At 47.2% G+C, this 21,620-nt stretch overlaps 1 protein-coding gene and 1 long non-coding RNA gene across 2 annotated transcripts in view; one reads left to right on the top strand and one right to left on the bottom strand.

The window, feature by feature from the left end:
- LOC310702127 overlaps positions 1 to 21,620 on the top strand; it is a 164,149-nt gene that overhangs the window by 71,276 nt on the left and 71,253 nt on the right. Inside the window, exon 2 of the long non-coding RNA XR_014523273.1 lies at positions 4,801 to 5,016. This is a non-coding gene — a long non-coding RNA (uncharacterized lncRNA). The remainder of the gene's footprint in view (positions 1 to 4,800; positions 5,017 to 21,620) is intronic.
- Positions 1 to 21,620, bottom strand: part of PRICKLE2 (prickle planar cell polarity protein 2) — a 259,498-nt gene that overhangs the window by 224,468 nt on the left and 13,410 nt on the right. The gene's annotated exons all lie outside the window — the stretch shown is intronic.

Below are 21,620 nucleotides of genomic sequence, written 5' to 3'. Positions count from 1 at the left end.
CTTAATTAACACAGTGAGTTGATGCTAGTCATTCATAAAAGCTTGGCTTAAACGGCGGGGGGGGGAGGAGGTCTGGGTGCCTTGAATGTTGAATTCATTTCAAATTAGTGGCTAATATTCTAAAATTCAGCAAAGCATTTTATGGTTCCGCCATAAAATGCATGGTCGAGAGTGTAATACTGGAAACCCAGCTGCTCTGAGTAGTTTTGTATCGCTGCGGGAAAGCAAAAGTTTAAATTGAACACAGACTTGGCATTTTCACCGTTACACAGCTACTTGTGGAACAAGTGCCAACCTCCAAGCTCCCTTCTCCTATATAAAATGCAAGGTTTGTTTTTTAAGGGAAAGAATCCGTTGGAGGTGATCCCAGCAACACAGAAGCTAATGGTGGAATTCCTGTCAGCTTCCACAGATCCAGGATAATTGTACTGATCCAACAGCTCCCTCATGCATACGTGAACTCTGCGTGAAGAAGAAGGAACATTCTTTCCATGAGTGGAGAATGTGGAATGAGCACAACAGATACACACCATCAGGAGTGTAACACGCTTTGACATTCAATTGCTGTTCACACATAATCTCCATGTGTACCCTGCGGTCCTGCCGAGTTTGGGATCAGAGTTGTAGGCCCAGATCCAAAAGGCTGCCTGGCAAATTTCATGCTCACAATACAACTTCCGAAGCCACCATCTGCAGAAGAACACAATCCACCTCCCAAAACCCAAGGCAACATCAGGAGCAATTTCCAAGGTAGCTGTGTCCAGAAGAGAAAAGTGGTGAAAGCTCCAGCGGGCGTATTCAGGCCTTGGATCATAGCCGCAATTGTTTGTACAGTTTTACCAAGAATGCATTCCTTCTATCCATGTCTACTCTAAAGTAATCAAACAAAGAGCAGTCACAAATTGGGCCTGCAGCACAAGGGACCCCCCCTTTCTTTCCCTTGTGCAGTGTTCCATGCAAAAATCCTCCTTCTCCCCAATGATATTTGACCGAGGAGGAAAGTTGCTATCAATGCAAAAACTAACTTCCTTTCCAGAACAAAGAGCAGCTTCAGCAGGAGGTGTGAGTATTTTAGTCAGAAAAACAGTGCAGGGGTAAAGGTTAAATAAAAATACCCGCCTCCCAGGTGGCACCCACCCACAATATCACAATTGGAAAACAGCAGCTGCTAAGCACTGCACGGTGTCCTATTACCTGGTGTCCAAACAACTTGCTTATCAATCGCAGTTTGGGCTTCACTTTTTGGCTAAAAGCACTGATAGATGGGAACAGCCAAGCTGACTGATTTCACAGAAATTGCTTAGAACGGTACTGGCACATTTTGTTGTGTAACTTTCTTTCTAGGAGGGCTAGAGCACTGGCTTCTGGGAGCAGCAATGAAAGTCTTCAGGGGTGCTATACTGGTGACCCCTGTTCTATTACGACAGGCTCCCCACATGGTGATTCTGCAGGATTCTAAATCACGCATGGAGCCTCCCCACTTCAGACTTTGCTTCTAACTTGTGGAGAACAACGGGCAGAGTGGTGTGTGGGAGAACTTCGTGCATTCACCCCTGCTTGCTCTGCTCACGCTTTACATGCACAACGCATGTCTGAATAGGGCTGGTGTTGATCTGGCATAACCATCTCAGGCTCAAAACACCCACGTGCACTTAATTTCCATCTTCAAATAAGAAACAAAACCTGTTCAGAAGTCAAAGCCAAGAACCATTTCTCATGCAGAGAGAAAACTGTGTGCTCTCAACACGAGATGCTTTGCTGCAAGAAAGCAAGGAGTTGGCAGGACACTGAGGTCTGGATCAGACGCAATGGCGAATAGTGACTTGCCACTATGTGAATAAGCCTTACAGGACAACCGGTTCCCTCCTTCTCCACTCATGCCCCAAGGATTCCCTTCCCAGTTTGTGGCAAATACTGGTTTCTTGTCCGTCCGTCCCCTCAAAAAAAATGGGGAATTAGAAACCAGGACTGAAAAAAACCACAATCAAATCCTAGCCTCTGTTCTTGCTTCACGTGGCAAGTGCAAACGGCAGTGAGAACCAACCCTGTGTCATCTTAAGTTCATGGACTGTACAAACAATCGAGAAATCACAAAATTTCACATCAACTTTTTACCTCTTCTAGGTCAAATAAAGAAAATGTCAGCTTCAGAATTTACATATATTTGCTGAAGTATATGCAGCAGTGTGACCTGGGTAGTGTTAATTTGTGACATGAAGTTATAAATGCCACTAAGAGCAACTTGGTCTGCTATGCTCTCGCAACAGGTTATTTAATTAATTGTTCAACTGCTCATGGTTTTTAAAGATATAAATTAAGTGGGTTCCTCCCCCTGCCCCAGGATTCTGCACTGTAATAAATTGCTTTTAAAGCGTATTCTGTCTACAGGTTGCACTCCTCTGAGCAACACGCTGCGAGCATTTACTACAGGTTAATTACTACTGAGATATGGAACGAGTAAAATATTCGCTTGCTCGTTTATCAGAAAGCCTTTGTTTTGGAGCTGTTGTTTTCGTTACTTCTGGCCATGTTACTTCAGTGGCTCATTCTCTGACATTGTCATCCCGCTGCTTCTACGCAAATAAGGTAACAAATGTGAACGGGAGAAAAGACAGTATTATCAATGGGTCAACTTTGAGGACGACTCGTCGCAGGTGAGCAAGAGTGCTGCTGTGCTCAGGTGGTCCCTTCTTGGGGGTTTCTTGTGGTTGGCCACTGGGAGAAGAGGACGCGGACCCAAATGGGCCTTTGACCTTATCCAGGAGACTCTTCTTACATTGTGAAACCAATATAAGAGGGAACTGTTTGTTCTGCAGGCAGCTCTCTGGCAGGCCTTGACTGTATTGCTTCCATATGTGAGTTGGGTGGGTGGTTATGATCCTGCCTAGATGGCATATGGTTCCAAGTGTAGGATTCCAATTACTTTTTGCTCTGTTCTTAAAACCAGCTCCTTGTACACCAAATTATCAGTTAGCTTCAAATCTACCTGTAGGAAAAAGGTAAACAATAAGAAACACAACAGGTCGCAAAATTGCCTGCAGAAATTACCGGTACTTTTTCCTCCCCCAGTGAGGTGTGGGGAAAAGAAATCAAACGATCCAATTCCATATAGTTTTCATAATATGCGGGGGGGGGGCATTTAAAAGGTGCAGCTTAGCAACCTAGGCTGCCATCTGGTGCTTGCTGACATAAATGTTCTTTTTTCATGAAATATTAATATTTATAGCAATCTTTTAGGAGGGGGAATCTTTATTAAAACAACGGTTGCGAGATTCAGATACGGAGAGGTGTTGGTGCCTGAAGGCAGACTGTTTAATATTTATGTTTCATACACCCTACGTTGCGCTTCACCTCTCTAAGAAAGATAAATTTGCCCTCTTCTGACTATCATGTGACCCGCGACAGGGTTGTCTCTGTGTATGTATGTATCTTAAAGGTTCTCTTGTTTATACTGAAAAACCAAAAGGAACTGAAACCAGTGGTGGGTGGGGACAGAGGCAAAAGTGGGCAGAACAACACGTGTAAATGTAGCCAGCAGGGTACTTTCTGCACACATTCAAACATTCCCCTCTGTCCTACATCTGTAAAAGCAAGAAGCATTATCAGAGTTCAAGGACCAATCCCAGCCAGGCAAAATCAGTATGAAGAAAGGCCAATGACAGGTGTAGTCTGGGGAGTTCATAGAGCCAGACAGAGAGGACCGAAGGGCCACATTTGAGGTTCCCTATCACTCTCTCAAGGGACACAGGTGGCGCTGTGGGTTAAACCACAGAGTCTAGGACTTGACAATCAGAAAATTGGCGGTTTGAATCCCCACGATGGGGTGATCTCCCGTTGCTCGGTCCCAGCTCCTGCCAACCTAGCAGTTCGAAAGCACATCAAAGTGCAAGTAGATAAATAGGTACCACTCCGGCGGGAAGGTAATTGGTGTTTCTGTGCACTGCTCTGGTTCGCCAGAAGCGGCTTAGTCATGCTGGCTACATGACCCAGAAGCTGTACGCCGGCTCTCTTGGCCAATAAAGAGAGATGAGCGCCGCAACCCCAGAGTCGGTCACGACTGGACCTAATGGTCAGGGGTCCCTTTACCTTTACCTTTATCACTCTCTCAAGATGTATTTCCCAATATACATAGAAACTAGGAATGTAAGAAAATCCCTCTTGCTGGCTGGACCCTCTCAAGCCAACCATTGGCCATGTAAATAATTTGTCAGGAGTGAGTCAGCAATAAATCACACCGAGTAAGTGAAGTTAACTCTTTATTAGACGAAACAGGCTGCTCAGTAGTGCCAAGCCTAGGGAGCACAGCAACTCTTCCTGGTAGGTCTTGCCCCTATGAGGCAGTTGTGGAGATTGCAGGTCCCCGCCTTCCCACACCTGACCAAGCCTCTTCCTCCCCTGGGTCCTTCCCAAGCAATCTGAGACTCAGCTGGTGTGCCTGTCTCTGCTTCTCCCTCTTCATACCATTTCTGGTTCTGGGAGACCAGGGGAGAGTGGAGCTTGTCACAGAAGTGGGAGACACCCTTGGCTTCTACACCAGCCTGACTCAACTCTGCTTCTTGACCTCCGTCCTTCTCTGCTTCCACTTCTGCCTCTGATTCTGGACTTCTCTCTGTGACAGACTCTCCCTGCTCATTACGTCCTGCTGCCTCTTCATTTTCCCACCCTTGCTCCTCCCAGTCTTCTCCCTCTTCTCCCTCTGACCACCCATTGTCATCCCAACACCAATTCCCAGGCTCTGAGCCGTCTTCCCTTGGGAGTTCCCCAGTGGGTGCCTCCCACTATTCCTCTGTGCCCAGCCAGTCCATGACACATACAGTGGTACCTCGGGTTAAGTACTTAATTCGTTCCGGAGGTCCGTTCTTAACCTGAAACTGTTCTTAACCTGAAGCACCACTTTAGCTAATGGGGCCTCCTGCTGCCGCTGTGCCACCGCTGCATGATTTCTGTTCTCATCCTGAAGCAAAGTTCTTAACCCAAGGTAATATTTCTGGGTTAGCGGAGTCTGTAACCTGAAGCGTATGTAACCTGAAGCGTATGTAACCTGAGGTACCACTGTACAGATGTGGAAGCACATTGTTGTTAGCCATTTGAAAGCATTCTGTTTCAGCTGTGTGTAGAGGACAGAAAAGAGCACCAATATGAAGAAAACAGAGAATGCCATCGAACAGAGGATTGTTCTCTGACAGCCTTTCAAAACAGAGGACACACAGCCACCCTAGCATGAAGGCAATAGCCCTTCCTATCTGTTATCTCCAAACAACTGGTATTTAACAGAAGATTACTTGGGAGTAATGAGGAATGCAGTCCTTGTGAATTGCTATAGGAAATGACCTAGTCAGCACCTCTTGGACCAATGGGTAGACCAGAACATAGTGCCTACCAGATCTCATATTTCTGAATGTTGCAACACACTTCTCAGCTGTTGAAATGATCAAAATATGTATTTTGAGGGGATTGAGGGGAAAGAACAGCAGCTTACTACACAGGCAGAACTGAATTATGGGTTTAAAAAATGAGAAGGTGATATGGGCTGGAAATAGATTCACCCATGCCTAAAATTGTTGTGCAGGCCTAATCTGTTTTCACTAAAATGCACATTTCAGTCTAACAGAGCGAAGGAAAAGAGCCGCAACACTGAATACATTCAAATTTAAATGTTTATGATAGGTTGTACATCATGATAATTCCAGGGGCATATGTGTGTGTGTAGGTGGGGGCAGTGTGCTAAGTCCATAACACCTTTTTGTTGTTGTTGTGGGGGTGGGGAACAAGGATATTATTGCGTTCACATTTTCTCCTCCTATAAGTTTGACTTTTGAAAATGTGACATTTAGAGACAATGCAATTCCCCCCACTTTAAAGATAAAGCTTGGAACATAGATTTAATACAGCAGGAGCGCACGCTTGCAATAAAATGTTATAATGAATTCCGCATGTGGAGAGAAAGAAAAAGAGAATTATCCTGCACCTCAGCACTGCATTATTTCTAGGTAGCTGCTTGTTCTCTGTTGTGTAATTTTGAGGTTTAGAAGCACGAATCTTTTATGTGGTGGTAGCCGTTGAAAGGCGAGTGATGACTCATAATTCTTTGTATGGAGACAACCCAAGACATTTTGCAGCCTGAGGCAAAAGGCAAGATGGTGGTCCCTCACATTCCAGGTCCAAAACTAACTGGATTTCCAGCTGAATGTTATTTCCACACTGGCAATGGGAGAGTGTCTTCCACAGCACCTGAGGGCACCACTGTTGCTTAGGGGATATAGGGCAGGCCACAAGTGTCAAGACGAGAGTTGGGCGCAGGTCAGCAATAACTCACAAGGTGCCGATGAAGTTAACTCTTTATTCAAAGAAACAAAACAGCCCAGACCTAGTAAGCACAGCAATTCTTCCCAGTAAATCTTGCCCCAATGGGGCAGTTGCAAGGACTGAAGGTTCCCGCCTTTCCACAGCTCCCTAAGTCTCCTCTTCACCTGGTCTGTCTTTGCTCCACCCTCTTCAGACCTCTGCGGGTTCTGGGAGACTGGAAGGATGGGAGCTGGTTGCAGCAGGAGGGAGACCTTCCCTGGCTTTTTCAACAGCCTGTCTGATTTCTGCCTCTTGGCCCTCCTCCTCTCCTCTGCCTCTGAATCTGGGCTGCTCTCTGCCACAGCCTCTTCCTGCTCACCAAACCCTGGTGCCTCTTCAGCTTCCTCCTCCCAGACTGCTTCCTCTTCTCCCTCTGACCACTCATTGTCATCCCAGCACCAATCCCCTGGCTCTGAGCCATCTTCCCTTGGGGGTTCCCCATCTTATGCCTCCCACCACTCCTCAGCTTCCAGCCAGTCCATGACAACGGGGCACTTACTGCTCTGTCCTCCGACACCTTGCTTGCCATTGCTTCCCGCTTCACAGTAGTTGCCATCTAAGGCAGTTGCATCCCTCTGCCTAATAGTTAGGCTGACCCTGTCTATGCATCCAGATTCAGGTAGGTAGCCGTGCTGGTCCGACACAGTCGGAATAAATAAAAAAATTGTCCAGTGGCACCTTAGAGACCAACTAAGTTTGTTCTGGGTATAAGCTTTCATGTGCATGCACACTTCTTCAGATACCTGTCTATGCATGTTTACTCAGAAACAAGTCTCACTGACCTCAGTGGCACTTGCTTCTAGGTAGGTTGGTACAGGCTTGTCATCAAAGACCTTCTACAGAAACCAAACGTTGCATTCTGGAGCCAAAATCTGTACAGTGGTACCTCGGGTTATATACGCTTCAAGTTACAGACTCCGCTATCCCAGAAATAGTGCCTCAGGTTAAGAACTTTGCTTCAGGATGAGAACAGAAATCATGCGGCAGCAGCAGGAGGACCCATTAGCTAAAGTGGTGCTTCAGGTTAAGAACAGTTTCAGGTTAAGAACGGACCTCCGGAACAAATTAAGTACGTAAGCAGAGGTACCACTGTACTGCAAATGTTGGCCTGTTTGCATCAGATGGCGGGACTTTCTGTATGCAGAGCATGTGCTCTATGTTGACCTATGGGCCTCTTGCCAACCAAATGGCTGGTAAAAAACCCCCACTGTTTTCTACAGCCATTCTCAGAAACCTCCAGGGCCTCATTTCCTTGGGGGCTAATCTATAGGAGGTTGCAGTGAGTGAGGCCTGGGACAGAAACCATCACTTTCTTGGGATACCACAATTAAGGACCAAAAACGGCCAAATAGAGAGACTACAGCATTTTCTTCCTTCATCCTCCAACCAGCAGGGAATCAGAGCATTCCCGCACTCTTGAAGGAATGTCACATTTTAAACGTTCACGTCACCTAAGGAACGCAGCAAACACCCTTTTCTGTTCTCCTTTTAGCAGAGCTCACAGAAGACTCAAAAGCCTGCCATTCCTGCGTACAAAGTAAACAGTTAAAATTCAGGAGGCAGAAATTAAAAGAAGACGAAGTGTGTGTGGGGGGGGGGACATATTGTGAATGCTCCCTGCGGTTACTGCTACCATGGATATTCTTCTTCTGACATTGTTTCAGAAAGAAACCAAATCATGTGTTCTCAAGTCGCCCTTTCAAAACGAAGCACAAAGCGGGGGAAATGTAAAAGGGGAAAAATTACACCTACATTCAGGCACAACTGTTTCTCAGGGGAGGGGGAAGGTGGCACTGCTGTTCTGTTGGGTGAAGGAAATTCTTTTATTAAGCTGATTGCTTGCTAATAGTAAGGGACTGTGGTGGGTTGGTGTGTCCTGAATGGGAGCTAATGACGAGGAAAATGTCTTCCTGAATGTGCAATTTACCAGCTGAGGCCAGCTTTGGATTTGGACAGAGACCTAAAGAGGATTTAGCTGAATGAGAAGCGGGCTTGATGGCTACAGGGTCCCCGATGTTGCTTGTGAAATCTTGAAGTGGGGTCAGTAATTCTGGTGCCTGTTTTTGGGAGTCGTCTACCTTCCAATAGGCTCTGCTTCTACATTATGAGCTGTATGCAAAGCTCCTGTTCCACTAGCACAAGGGATATGCACTAGTGGAACAAAACATTTCCCTCTTCTCCTCCACAGTTCTCTGTCACAGAGAATGCCATCTTCCAGATCACCACCTCTGCTGATCTTAACTTCTGAGAGCTGGCATAGGCAAACTTGGCCCTCCAGATGTTTTGGGACTATAACTCCCATCATCCCTGACCACGGGTACTGTTAGCTAGGGATGATGAGAGTTGTAGTCCCAAAACAACTGGAGGGCCTAGTTTGCCTATGCCTGTTCTGAGAGAGTCTGTAGGGAAGGGGGCAGATATTTGGGGCCTAACTCATTTGTGGTTTTAAACATCATCATCATCATGATAGATGATAGATAGATATAGATATAGATATAGATATAGATATAGATATAGATATAGATATAGATATAGATATAGATATAGATATAGATATAGATATAGATATAGATATAGATATATAGATATATCCTGGCTTTTTCCCTGATGGGAAAAACAAGATGAAAACAACAACCACAAAAAACATACAGAAAACAATCATTAAGAAGCAATTAAACATTGATAGAATTAAAATGATAAACCTATATAACATCTGTTTAAAACATAACAAGAATTATCATAAAAACAGCACAGCACCAGCCCTTTAATTAAGAGCAGACAATTCCCAAAAGCCTGTTGTTGGACCTGCCAGGAAAAGCAGAGCAAGGAGGAAGCCCATCTAGCTTCCTTAGGGAGGGAGTTCTAAAGTCTGAAGGCCCTTTCTGACATCTCCACCCAGTGTGCCTGTGAGGGCAGCAGCATGAAGAGAAGGCCCTCTCCTGAAGTCCTCAAAACCCAGGCAGGTTCATGCGAGGGAATGCGGTCTTTCAGATAGCTTGGACCTAAGCTGCGTAGGGTTTTATGGGTCATAGCCAGCACTTTGACTTGTGCCCGGAAACAGACTGGCAGCCAGTGGAGCTGTTCTAACAAGGGATTCATCTGCTCCCTGTAACCAGATCCCATCCGCAGTCTGGCTGCAGCTCTTTGAGCCAGCTGAAGTTTCAGAGCACTTTTCAAAGGCAGAGCATATTACAGGACTCGGAGCAGGATGGGACACAGGCATGGGTCACTGTGGTCAAATCAGGCATCTCAAGGAATGGCCACAGCTGGGCACCAGCCTGAACTGTACAAATGCACCGCTGGCCACCGCAGAGAACTGTGCATCCTACGGTAATGTGAGCACCTTGAATTGGGCCTAGAAAGCTTCTAGGTGCGCGCAAGCAGTCCGCTGCCGCCCCAAGCCTCGCGCACCCGGTGGGACCTCCTGCGCGAGGCTTGCAGACACTCGCCCGAAGCAGGGGGAGCCCTCCCGAGGGCTCCCCTGCTTCGGGCGACAGGCTGCCGCCCCAAGCCTCGCGCACCCGGTGGGCCCTCCTGCCGGGCGCGCGAGGCTTGCAGGCATTCGCCCCATAAGACGCACCCCGATTTCCCCTTCATTTTTGGAGGGGAAAAAGTGTGTCTTATGGGGCGAAAAATACGGTATTTGATTCATAATATATTTTATATATTACGGACAGACAGACAGGAGTGCCTGGCGTGCTCTGGTCCATGGGGTCACGAAGAGTCGGACACGACTAAACAACAACAACAAAATATTTTATTGCCTTGATTTTCTGTTTCGATTTGTAGTGATTTCCGTTTTGCGCATTGTTTGGAGATGCTTGTGAATCTAAAACGATGAAGACGTTTTCCGAGTCAATTATAAAGCCCAGTCAAAACGTGTGGTCCCTCGCAGAGCAAATCTGTGTTTCGAAAACTCGGCCCCTGTAAACCCAGCACGTGCCTCTGCTAGGACCACCCCACCCAACCAAGTCCTAAAGCCGCCTTGTGCATTGCAGCGAATGGGGTCGATGGGCGAAGTGATTTGTGCAGGAACAGAGCGCTCCCTCCTCGCCTGCTGCTTTGGGACCCTTCCAAAGGCTTGGGAAGGGTATCGGAGTTGCAATCTGGCAGCCGTAAATCAGTGGTGGGCACATGGGGATTATCTGCAACATCTTGCGCCACGGCTGGCAGATTTTCCTGCACTCACTTTGTGGAACAGATCCTCTCTTTGCAAAATAAATTTTAAAAAGCAATTTTTTTATTTTTTTTAAAAAAAGCCTCCGTAATGTGACTTGCCTGTGGCTGGGCTTGAACATTTTAATCTTGTTCTTGGAGAGTTGCTAGGCAGTCTTTCATAAGTCACAGAGGCTTGGTGTCAAGAATCGGGAAGAAAGCAGGAGTGGGGTGGGGAGAGATCTTTGCTTGAGTTAATTGCTTGCAGCTGTGACTACACAGCCCCACTTTTGCTTACCAGCTGGAGTGTGTGTGTGTGTTGGAGGGAGGGAGGGAGGGAGGTTAGGAAAGAACGGCCTTTTAAGCCCTTCTTAAGCTTATGCAGTAGTTGCATGTCATGGAAATGATGTGCAGGAAAAGCCAGGCCAGGGTGGCCTGTCTCTCCTATTGGAGATGGCATATCTTGCCTTTGCTGACCAAGGGTTGGTGTAGCAATCGGAGATGCCCCCTCTCCAGAATAAGCTGTTACTGTATTTTTCCAGCAGCATCTAATATTAGAATAATGATTAATTGCATTTACACCCCACCATTTTTCCCAAGGAGCTCAAGGGGGCGTACATGGTTCTCCCCCCCCCCCATTTAATCCCCACAACAACCCTGTGAGGTAGCTTAGGCTGAGAGGCCCATGGTCACCCAGTGAGCTTCAGGGCTAAATTTGAACCCTGGTCTCCCAGCTCCCAGACCAGTGCTATAACAACCTAATCATGCTGGCTTTCACAGTGTTTTATACTAATTGTTACTTGCAATGGTGTGTTTGTGTGCGCGCACATTCCTCTCTGAATTCCCTGTTTGCTTAAGAACTCAAAGGCACTGAAAGCATAGGAAGTTACTTTGCACCAAGTCAGATCATTGATCCATCTAGCTCTGTACTAAGCTTTCGGGCAGGAAGTCTCTGCCAGCTTCACTAGGAGATCATGTTGGGGGCTGAACCTGTCAGGAAAAAGCAGCAATGCAAGAACGAGCTGCAGTTGTCTGGAATGCAAAACAGGATGTTGATGTTTGGGACTGTATTATTGGAACAAAGGGGCAATCTATTCACTGTGCTGAGCACCGGATGTTAGCTCAGAGTGTCATCTGACCTGTACTGGAAGTACAGGGGTGGAGTTTCTCTCTCTTCTGTTGGAGACTGGAGAGTGCAGACGTGTTTCTCTGTACTGCTGCAATGACAGAAATAAAGACATGTAAATAGATTTCTGTCTGTCTCTTTCCCCCTCCCTGAGGGAAGCAGGGAGGAGGGAGGAGAGGTGTGTCCCTCTCACGCTGAGTGGAATCGCCGATAGTGACCTTGCCTGTATCCTGCCGGGAGACGCAGACGGGGAGGTCAACAAGGATCTCAAGCCGAATGCCTGGAGTGTGGCCAGTTACCTCTGACTGCGGCCTGAGAATCCGACAGAACCTGCATGCAAGGCAGGTATGACCTATCGCCCTTTCTCCCCAGCTTCTGTTCTGCCAGCCTTGCTTCTCCCTTGCTCCTCTTGCCCAGCTCCTAGACTCCCGCTTAAGCTCCATGTTTCTCTTTTGTTTTCCTAACAGGAGAACATAATCCATTCAATCGTTCGGCTGCAGAGTATTCTGGTGGTATGGGAAACCCACAGCGGACAGAAAACAAGAGATGTACGCTCATGGTGTGACCTCACACACACACACACACAGCCACGCATCACTACTGCACATTGCCGGTGTAGCCAGAAACAAATAACATCTCAGAGTCGAGAAGGAAGGAGACTGGGGATCTGCAGGTTCCCCCCCCCCCTTTGCTGGCAAAGCTTAGCAAAGAATCCCAGGCATCCAGTGGTGGCTGGTGCTCAGCGGGACTGGAAGTGCGGAACGCAGGGAGACCCCCAATAGGTGGATGACAAACTGAGCCAGACCCTGATTGGCTGCAGGAAGGCAGGCAGGTGGGGCCTGGATGAGGACAGACTGGGATAGGTGGAGAAGTGCTCCACTCACCCTGATGGACCAGCCTCCACAGCTCAGGCTGATGGAAGTCTGAGACCAAGAATGTCTGGAACATCTCCTAGATGTTCTCACCTCAAGCATCTTTCCTTCTCCATTTACCTCACTCCATATCCTTAATACTTCGTCTTTCTTCTCTTTTTCTGAAAAGGCCAGCCTGCAGGCGAGGTCGTATCTGTTTTCAATATTCCAAAAGGTTTTTCATAGACCCATAAAATGTCATGCAGCTGATCTGCAGATGTCACTGACCACTGTTTCTGCGAGGCTGCAATCCCTGCTCATGCTTCTTGGCAAACAATTCTGGCCCCGTTGGACTCGCTGCGACTGTCGCCTCACGGAACATGTTTAAGATTGGGATGAACAAAAACAAGCTCTATGTGAAAAATAAAACACTGAAGCATTTATGTCTTTACACCGCTCCTTGAAGACCACCAGATAAGACAGTGGCAGCTATTCATTATTGCTCTAACGCCACCTAGGGGGCCTGCTAGGCACTGCACCAACACAAAGGGTATTTCAGACACCTTTCTCTTTTGGGGTAAATTGGGTGTGCAAATGTGGAAAATCCATATAGAATCATAGAACTGTAGAGAACCATAAGGGCCATCTAGTCTGACCCCCTGCAATGGAATCTTTTTGCCCAACGTGGGGCTCAGACCTACAACTCTAAGATTATGAGTCTCACGTTCCACCAACTGAGCTATAGGTTTTCCTACGTCTTGAAAAAGTTGACTAGCAACTGCAGGGGTCTCTGATTTGAAGCAGGACCATGGTGATGGAGAAGGGAGTTTAACCTTGATCAAAATTGCTGTTTCCCCTATTAGCATCAGTTACCTTCACAATTCTTCCTGTGGATTAAATAGCAGTTTTGGGAGAGTTTAAGAAGGAAAAATGGTGTGGGGGGGATTAGCCTCCCTCCCACTAGCATTGCATTGCTGGCCCAACCCACAGATTCTATTAAAGTGTTTTAAAAATTGCGGAATATTGTATTCTCAGATCTCCCGATTCCTGACAGTAAGAGCTGTTCAACAGTGGAATTTGCTGCCAAGGAGTGTGGTGGAGTCTCCTTCTTTGGAGGTCTTTAAGCAGAGGCTTGACAACCATATGTCAGGAGTGCTCTGATGGTGTTTCCTGCTTGGCAGGGGGTTGGACTCGATGGCCCTTGTGGTCTCTTCCAACTCTATGATTCTATGATTCTAGGGTTTAGAGGAGGGGTGGTTAACCTGTGGCACTGCACGTGCTGCGAGTCTTCAGACCCCATCAGCTCCAGCCAGCAAGGCCAATGGTCAAGGGTGAAGGGAGATGTGCTCCAAAAACATCTGGAGGACCACATCTTAGGGTGGTGTAGAGACTCCAGACCAGAACATGCATTTCAGTCCCCACAGTAAAGTCTTCAGAAATTACATACTCAAGTGAAGTGACCTGGGCCCTGACATAATCAAACTAATCAACACAGATTTCTGTGTGAGCCTATTGTGAGTTTCCACATATCATTCCGGCAGACCCCTGGAATTTTGTACTGAGCAGAACAAATATACTGTACAAGACACGCTGTTATTGTTTGGGCCTGAAAGTGCCTCTTCCCTGTAGCTCATTTATGGCCTCAGAAGCAGCCTTCACATGACACTTGGCTGAACCGAGCAGAGCTGTGTGAGAAGGGTCTCTCAAAATTCCCCCCTCCTCCTCTTTGTGGACGGAGAAATTGGGAGACCATCTCAACAAATTTCTCCAAGGGAAATGGAAAATCTCTTAACATTTTTTCAGGGGCAGGGCAAATGTGAAGGCAAAGCACCTGCTTTTCACACAGAACATCCCAGGTTGAATTTCTGGTGCCTCCAAGCAGGTCACTCGGTTGAAGGCAGCTTGCTGTGTTCCTGTTCAAAGGATCATAGAGTTGTAGAATCGTACAGTTGAAGGGATGCTGAGGGTCATCTAATCCAACCTCTTGTGATAAAGGAATCTTTTTTGCTCAATGTGGGGCTCAAACCTTGTGTGCTCTACTGAATGAGTAGCACAGCCTCTTTCTTTTCTGTTGTTGCAAGAGGCAACTGCGTTGGCAGCCTAGATGCCATGGTGCATTCTCCACTGAGCCCCATTTCTGGTGTCATGCCAGGGCACTGTTGGAGAGGAGATAGTGGGGGCCTCCTCATGAGAAAAATGGCAGAGGATATGTTTCTTCTTATTTTGCAAAGCACCCTTCTTTTATTAGTGGGGGTGAGGATCTTCTGAGAGATTTTGGCTCAGCTCTACTAAGTTATTAATTGACAGGCTACAACTTCAGGGGGACGTGGGTGGCAGTGGCGTAGCGTGGGGGTGCAGGGGGGCCGGCCGCACCGGGCGCAACATCTGGGGGTTAGGGTTAGGGGGCGCAAATCCACGGGTTAGGGGGCGCAAATTACTTGCCTTGTCCCGGGTGCTGACAACCCACGCTACGCCACTGGTGGGTGGCGCTGTGGGTTAAACCACAGAGCCTAGGACTTGCCGATCAGAAGGTCGGTGTTTCGAATCCCCACAACGGGGTGAGCTTGGTCGCTGCTCCTGCCAACCTAGCAGTTCAAAAACACATCAAAGTGCAAGTAGATAAATAGGTACCGCTCCAGTGGGAAGGTAAACGGCATTTCCGTGTGCTGCTCCGGTTCGCCAGAAGCGGCTTAGTCATGCTGGCCACATGACTCAGAAGCTGTATGCCGGCTCCCTCAGCCAATAAAACGAGATGAGCGCTGCAACCCCAAAGTCGGTCACAATTGGACCTAATGGTCAGGGGTCCCTTTACCTTTACCTTACAACTTCAGGAGAGAACAACATCATGAGAAGGAAGTTTGCAGCTACCCAGCTTACTGCCTCTTATAACGAGTTGTTGCAGAAGAGGGATTGTGAGCAGAGGAGAGGTGTATCTAGGTCCAAGGTGAAACCGTCAAGCTCCCTTGTTATTTTTGCTATTGCCAGGAAGTGCAATGTGGTCGATGTAACCTTGCAGTGTTTACAGAAATGTCTATTGTTATATTTGCTATTATGATGTTTTATCGTGTTATTATGAAATTGTTGAGTTTGAGATGTAGCCCTGTTTTCTTTGTCGTAAGCTGCTTTGAGCACGATTCTCTTTCTGGAAAACCAGCATACAAATAAAATTATGAACAAATGAGGGAGTGAAACTTTCGCAACATAAGCCCAGTGCATTTTTAGCAGGGTGGGGCAGGGAAGGGAAGAAGGTAAATGGCTGCCCTCCAAATGTTATTGGACTACAACTCCCCACAGCGTCAGCCAGCATGGCCACTGGGAGTTGGACCATCAATGCTGGGAGTTGGACCACCAACATCTAGAGAGCACCAGGTTGACTACCCCTTAGTGAGTTAAGGCATGGGGCAAGCAGGTGGGAGAAGGGTAAGATGTAATGACTTCCATTAGCAGGGATGGAGAATGACTTCCTAGTGGAGGGCTGGACCTAGAAGCGGATGACCCCCTATAGAGCCACCCACCTTTCAATCACCTGATGCCATACAACATCAGCTGACTGAAACTTCAAGCCATGGCTGCAGATGAAGAACCAGGAGTGTGCTTTGAAGGAAAGGTGTGTGTGGTTCACCCTACGGTGGCCTGGAGGGACTAATCAGGGCCACAGGCCAGCAGTTCCAACCACTTTCCTATATTGCTATCCCTTCCTCCATTTATGCCTCCAGGAAACCATCATCAGATCTGCAGGCCGCATAGAGTTTAGTCTTGTGAAGACTATTATTATAGGCACAGATAATTGGGTCAATGGGAAGAGATTCATCTCGAGAACAAGCACATATGTATATGTACTTTCCCTGTGCAGAGTGAAAATGTCACCTTAGCTCAGAAGCTGAACAGCGAGTGACAGAGCCCGGCATTTGGAGACAGCAGCAGATCCTTGTCAGCCTCAAATGCCATTTCATGTCCTTCCGCAGCAAATTACAGACGCCTTCGGATAACCTGGCTCCCATATGCTGAGGGCAGGATGGAACAGGAAGTCACTTGATCTTCCTGTTCCTGCTACTCCTAATAGGTTTCCTTGCTGGTATTTAAAAAGGATGTTCAGAGACTGTGAATAACAATATGGCTCTATCGTCATTGGCAGTGCTCATTGTTCCTTTCTCTAGTCTGTGGATCCTCCTTGGATTAGAGTTGCTGGATTTTATGTTCTGCTAATTCAGGAAGCCCTGGGCGGTTTACCAAGATCTAAACAATGCTGAATATTCAGGAAGGATTCAAGACCCCATTGTAATAGGCAGTGAATATGAATATATAGTATTGGTATATGCACACACACACACAAAATATCTGGGGTGAAAATATGCATGCTACTTTCCTCATTTTGCTTTTAGCAAATTTTATTGAATCAAACTAATTAATGTACAGTGGTACCCCGCAAGATGAACGCCTCGCAAGACGGAAAACCTGCTAGACGAAAGGGTTTTCCGTTTTGGAGGCGCTTCGCAAAACGAATTTCCCTATGGGCTTCCTTCGCAAGACGAAAGCCCATAGGGAAATCTCCGGGACAGCGGGGAAGCGCAGCGCGTCTTCCCCACTGTCCTCGGACCTCCTCCCCCCCCCCCCGCCCGGCATCGGAACGAAGCTCCGATGCCGGGCGGGAGGGGACCGCCTCCTCCCCCCCCCCCCGCCCGGCATCGGAACGAAGCTCCGATGCCGGGCGGGGGGGGAACGCCTCCTCCCGCCGCCCAGCTTCGGATGGCTTTCCTGAAGACTTGGGGTGGGAGGAGGGTTTTCCTTCCCACCGCCAACATTCAGAATGCTGTTCTGAATGTTGGCGGTGCGGAGGAAAAACCCTCCTCCCACGCAAGCCCCGGGAACAGAGGGAAAGCACTGCGCGCCTTCCCCTCTGTTCCCGTACCTGTCCTGAAGGCTTGCGGTGGGGAGAAAAGCCCTTCTCCGCACCGCCAGCCTGGCAAGCGGTTTCCCTAGGAACGCATTAATTGATTTTCAATGCATTCCTATGGGAAACCATGCTTCGCAAGACGAAAAACTCGCAAGAAGAAAAAACTTGCGGAACCAATTAATTTCGTCTTGCGAGGCACCACTGTATCCCTTTTAAAGCCAATTGCCAATTGTTCTCCATCAGTGACAAAGGGAATGGCAAGCATCTTTGAGACAGAATTTTAATGGAAATACAGTGGTACCTCGGGTTAAGTACTTAATTCGTTCTGGAGGTAATTCTTAACCTGAAACCGTTCTTAACCTGAGGTACCACTTTAGCTAATGGTGCCTCCCGCTGCCGCCGCCACGCCTCCGCTGAGTGATTTCTGAGGTAAAGTTCTTAACCCGAGGTACTATTTCTGGGTTAGCGGAGTCTGTAACCTGAAGCATCTGTAACCTGAAGTGTCTGTAACCCGAGGTACCACTGTATTTATGAACTCCTTTCAGATGTGTTTATGTGTGACAGCCTTGCTGTCATTTTATGCCCCTAGCCTAGCGCCTTCCTTTCCTCCGAACTCCGAACGCCTTGGAAATTATGCATAGTGGAAGCTCTGGGATACAAGGCAAGGAAGGTGCCATTGCTGTCTTCTCCTTGCATTAATCAATAGCAGGGGCTCTTGCCAGTTATGCGTAAGAGTGTGTGAGCACCCAGAAACGCAGGTGGCTTCCCCTTTAAAACAATCATGGCACATCCTGATTTGGCTTACCTAAAAGCCTGCTGAAGGACACTCGATGCCCGATGCACTGGAGGGAAAACACATTATAGGTACTTGGGAACATAGGAGGCCTTCTTGCATCCAGTCAAATCTTTGGTCCATCTAACTCAGTTGTTGACACTGGCAGGCAGTGGCTGTCGAGGTTCTTGGGCAGGAGTCTTTGCCAGCCCTGCTTGACAGGGATTGAACATGGGGCATTTTGGGTGCAAAAGACATGCTTTGCTGCTAAGCTACAACTCTTCCTCTCAAACACCTACATTTGTTTCCATCAAGGTTAGAAATCTGCACCCAGAGCCAGTGTGGTGTGGTGGTTAAGAGCGGTGGACTCGTAATCTGGTGAATCGGGTTCGCGTCTCCGCTCCTCCACATGTAGCTGCTGGGTGACCTTGGGCCAGTCACACTTCTCTGAGGTCTCTCAGTCCCACTCACCTCACAGACTGTTTGTTGTGGAGGAGGAAGGGAAAGGAGAATGTTAGCCGCTTTGAGACTCTTTCGGGTAGTGATAAAGCGGGATATCAAATCCAAACTCTTCTTCTTCTTCTTCTTCTTCTTCTTCTTCTTCTTCTTCTCTTCTTGTATTCCACACATACTTACCATATTTTTTGCTCTATAAGACTCACTTTTTCCCTCCTAAAAATTAAGGGGAAATGTGTGTGCGTCTTATGGAGCGAATGCAGGCTGCACAGCTATCCCAGAAGCCAGAACAGCAAGAGGGATTGCTGCTTTCACTGTGCAGCGATCCCTCTTGCTGTTCTGGCTTCTGGGATTCAGAATATTTTTTTTCTTGTTTTCCTCCTCCAAAAACTAGGTGCGTCTTGTGGTCTGGTGCGTCTTATAGAGCGAAAAATACGGTACATTCAGCACTCATAGTAGGAAAATGTAGCTCTCACAGAAACTCTTGAGTACCTTATCCACATCTTTGTTCTTGGAAACCCCTCTCCGTCGGCTAACTGAGCCTCTAAGGCAGACTTTCTCAACCTTGGGTCCCCAAATGTTTTTGACCTACAACTCCCATCATCCCTGACCACTGGTCCTGTGAGCTAGGGATCATGGGAGTTGTAGGCCAAAAACATCTGGGGACCCAAGTTTGAGAACCACTGCTCTAAGGGTTTTCTGCCTCTGGATGTCAGTGTTTATGCCTAGCTTGTTCATTCCTGGTCTGAAGGCCTGGCTCTCAGGTCAGCCTACGTTCTCCTACTTCTAGTCAGCCTGGTTCTTTTTCCTAAAGAAACAATGGCTTCTTCTCTCCCACAAATTCCTTGTCCCTCTCCCACTTTTCTCTTGATGGGTTGCAGAACCATCACTGCATCTCCCCTCTTAGTGGAAAAGCAGTGGTGGGCGTCAATAAGGAAGCGTCTAAACCAGAGATGCAACAGCAGACCCCACTGTCCTCCAGCAAACCCATATTCCTGACAGATCTCCTTAAAATAAATGATGGGGCATCTCTGTTGCCAAGGCCAGAGGAGGAATGGCAAATGTTCATTTACATTATAAAACAGGGTGCATGGAGTTCAGACAACTTGTCACTGTTATCAGTTTGATCATAGACAGTAAGAAACTGGCCCATTTCCTCAAGTATGAAATGTGGGGGGACGACATTTTGTTTAGTCTAGCAGGGAAGGGATAGATGACATCAGAAATGATCAGATTTGGGGCGGTCATTCCATGCCAATCAACATGTTAATACACACAGTGTAAGCTGCCGTTCCCCCAAAACGACGTTTATTATTTTGTTAAACCACATCCCAAGATATAGAGCATGTGTAAACGGCGGAACACCCCTTTGACATCCAATATGGACAAAGAATCCTATTCCCTAATTTAAGTACCAGGTGAAGCCCAAGGCACCAAATGTTTACTGGCGGCTGTCAACGTCATATTCTCGGCTCCAGCGCCCGTTACACCAGCTGTGGATTTGCACAATTGATCTGAAAAGTAATTCAATCAGGCAGCTTTTCAAAGCCCCTTTAAACCCTTGAAATGTAATCCAGAGTAACTTGTAAGAAGTCAAATATTTTAGACAGAGTCGCCTTGTATTTGCCAAGCACAACGTGTACACTACACCTGCTCCTTTGTCTCTTTCTCTCTCCCTCACACGCACACACACACACACACACACACACCACTTTAATAAATAATAAAATAAAATAAACCAGTCTCTGAGCCCTTGCTGGAAAAAAATGCTATACATAAAAAAGAAAGTTGCCCACCACTTTTTTTTTTTAAAAAAAAGGCTATAGAAACCAAGCAACCAAGACCGGTCTCCTGCATAACCAATCTCTGTGCCTTTAAGAATTGCCCAGTATTGGGAAACTCTAGGGAGGGGATGTAACTCAATGGAGTGCAAATCAGGCTTTGCCACCTCCTTGCAGAGTCCATTTCAAAGAGATATTGGTCACACTTTTGAAGAAGACCTCTGCTGGACAGCAACAGAAGGCGAACCTCCCTTCTAACAGAGGCAGTATTCAACATGGTTTTATTCCAGGGATCAGTTTCCTTTGGTTTTGCATTGATGGGCAAAGACATTTCTTCTCTCTCAGGCATTTATTTGAGTGTTTTTCTTTCCAGCAGTTGGAGGGATATCCCCGCCCCCTCCTTCTGCTTTGGTTATCTGTGGTGGTGAGACCCATGTTAGGGAATGCAGTAGTATTTAATGCTTGAGTATTGTATCATACTGCACTTTGCTTTGAATGATTTTGCACTGTGAATTTTAGCATTATTTGTAAGCTGCTTTTCAACCCTTGTGTAAAGTGACTAGATAATAATAATATTTCAGCAAAGCTTTCTCATTTAACAAAAAAAATTGCTTAGGAAAGTGAAGCAAGGAACTATAGACTGAAGTTCCTGTGACTGATTTTTATTGTTACTTTACGAATGTACCAGGGAAAGCTGCATTTCACCGAATATCAGGTATAAGGTAAAGGTAAAGGGACCCCTGACCATTAGGTCCAGTCATGACCGACTCTGGGGTTGCGTGCTCATCTTGCTCTATAGGCTGAGGGAGCAGGCGTTTGTCCACAGACAGCTTCCGGGTCATGTGGCCAGCATGACTAAGCCACTTCTGGCGAACCAGAGCAGCGCACGAAAACACAGTTTACCTTCCCACTGGAGTGGTCCCTATTTATCTACTTGCACATGACGTGTTTTCGAACTGCTAGGTTGGCAGGAGATCAGGTATAGTTCTGCCCTAATATTAGATACCACATCCCAACATCCAAGTTCACAACAAACTGCACTGAGCTCAGGCCGGCCCACCCATGAGGAAAGGTGAGGTGACTGCCTCAGGCAGCAAAATCCACAGGGACAGCATATCGTGATATAGCTCTTAACCCTCCCACACACTTTTGGATCCTCACTCACCCCTTCTTCCCTGGCAGGGAGCAGGGTGCCAATTCATGGTTTGCCTCAGGTGTCAAAATATCTTGGGCCGGCCCT

This window comes from Podarcis liolepis (genome assembly GCF_965112155.1).
Source record: "Podarcis liolepis genome assembly, chromosome: 2".
Classification (NCBI taxonomy): domain Eukaryota; kingdom Metazoa; phylum Chordata; class Lepidosauria; order Squamata; family Lacertidae; genus Podarcis; species Podarcis liolepis.
This window is presented reverse-complemented; position numbering and strand designations above follow the sequence as displayed.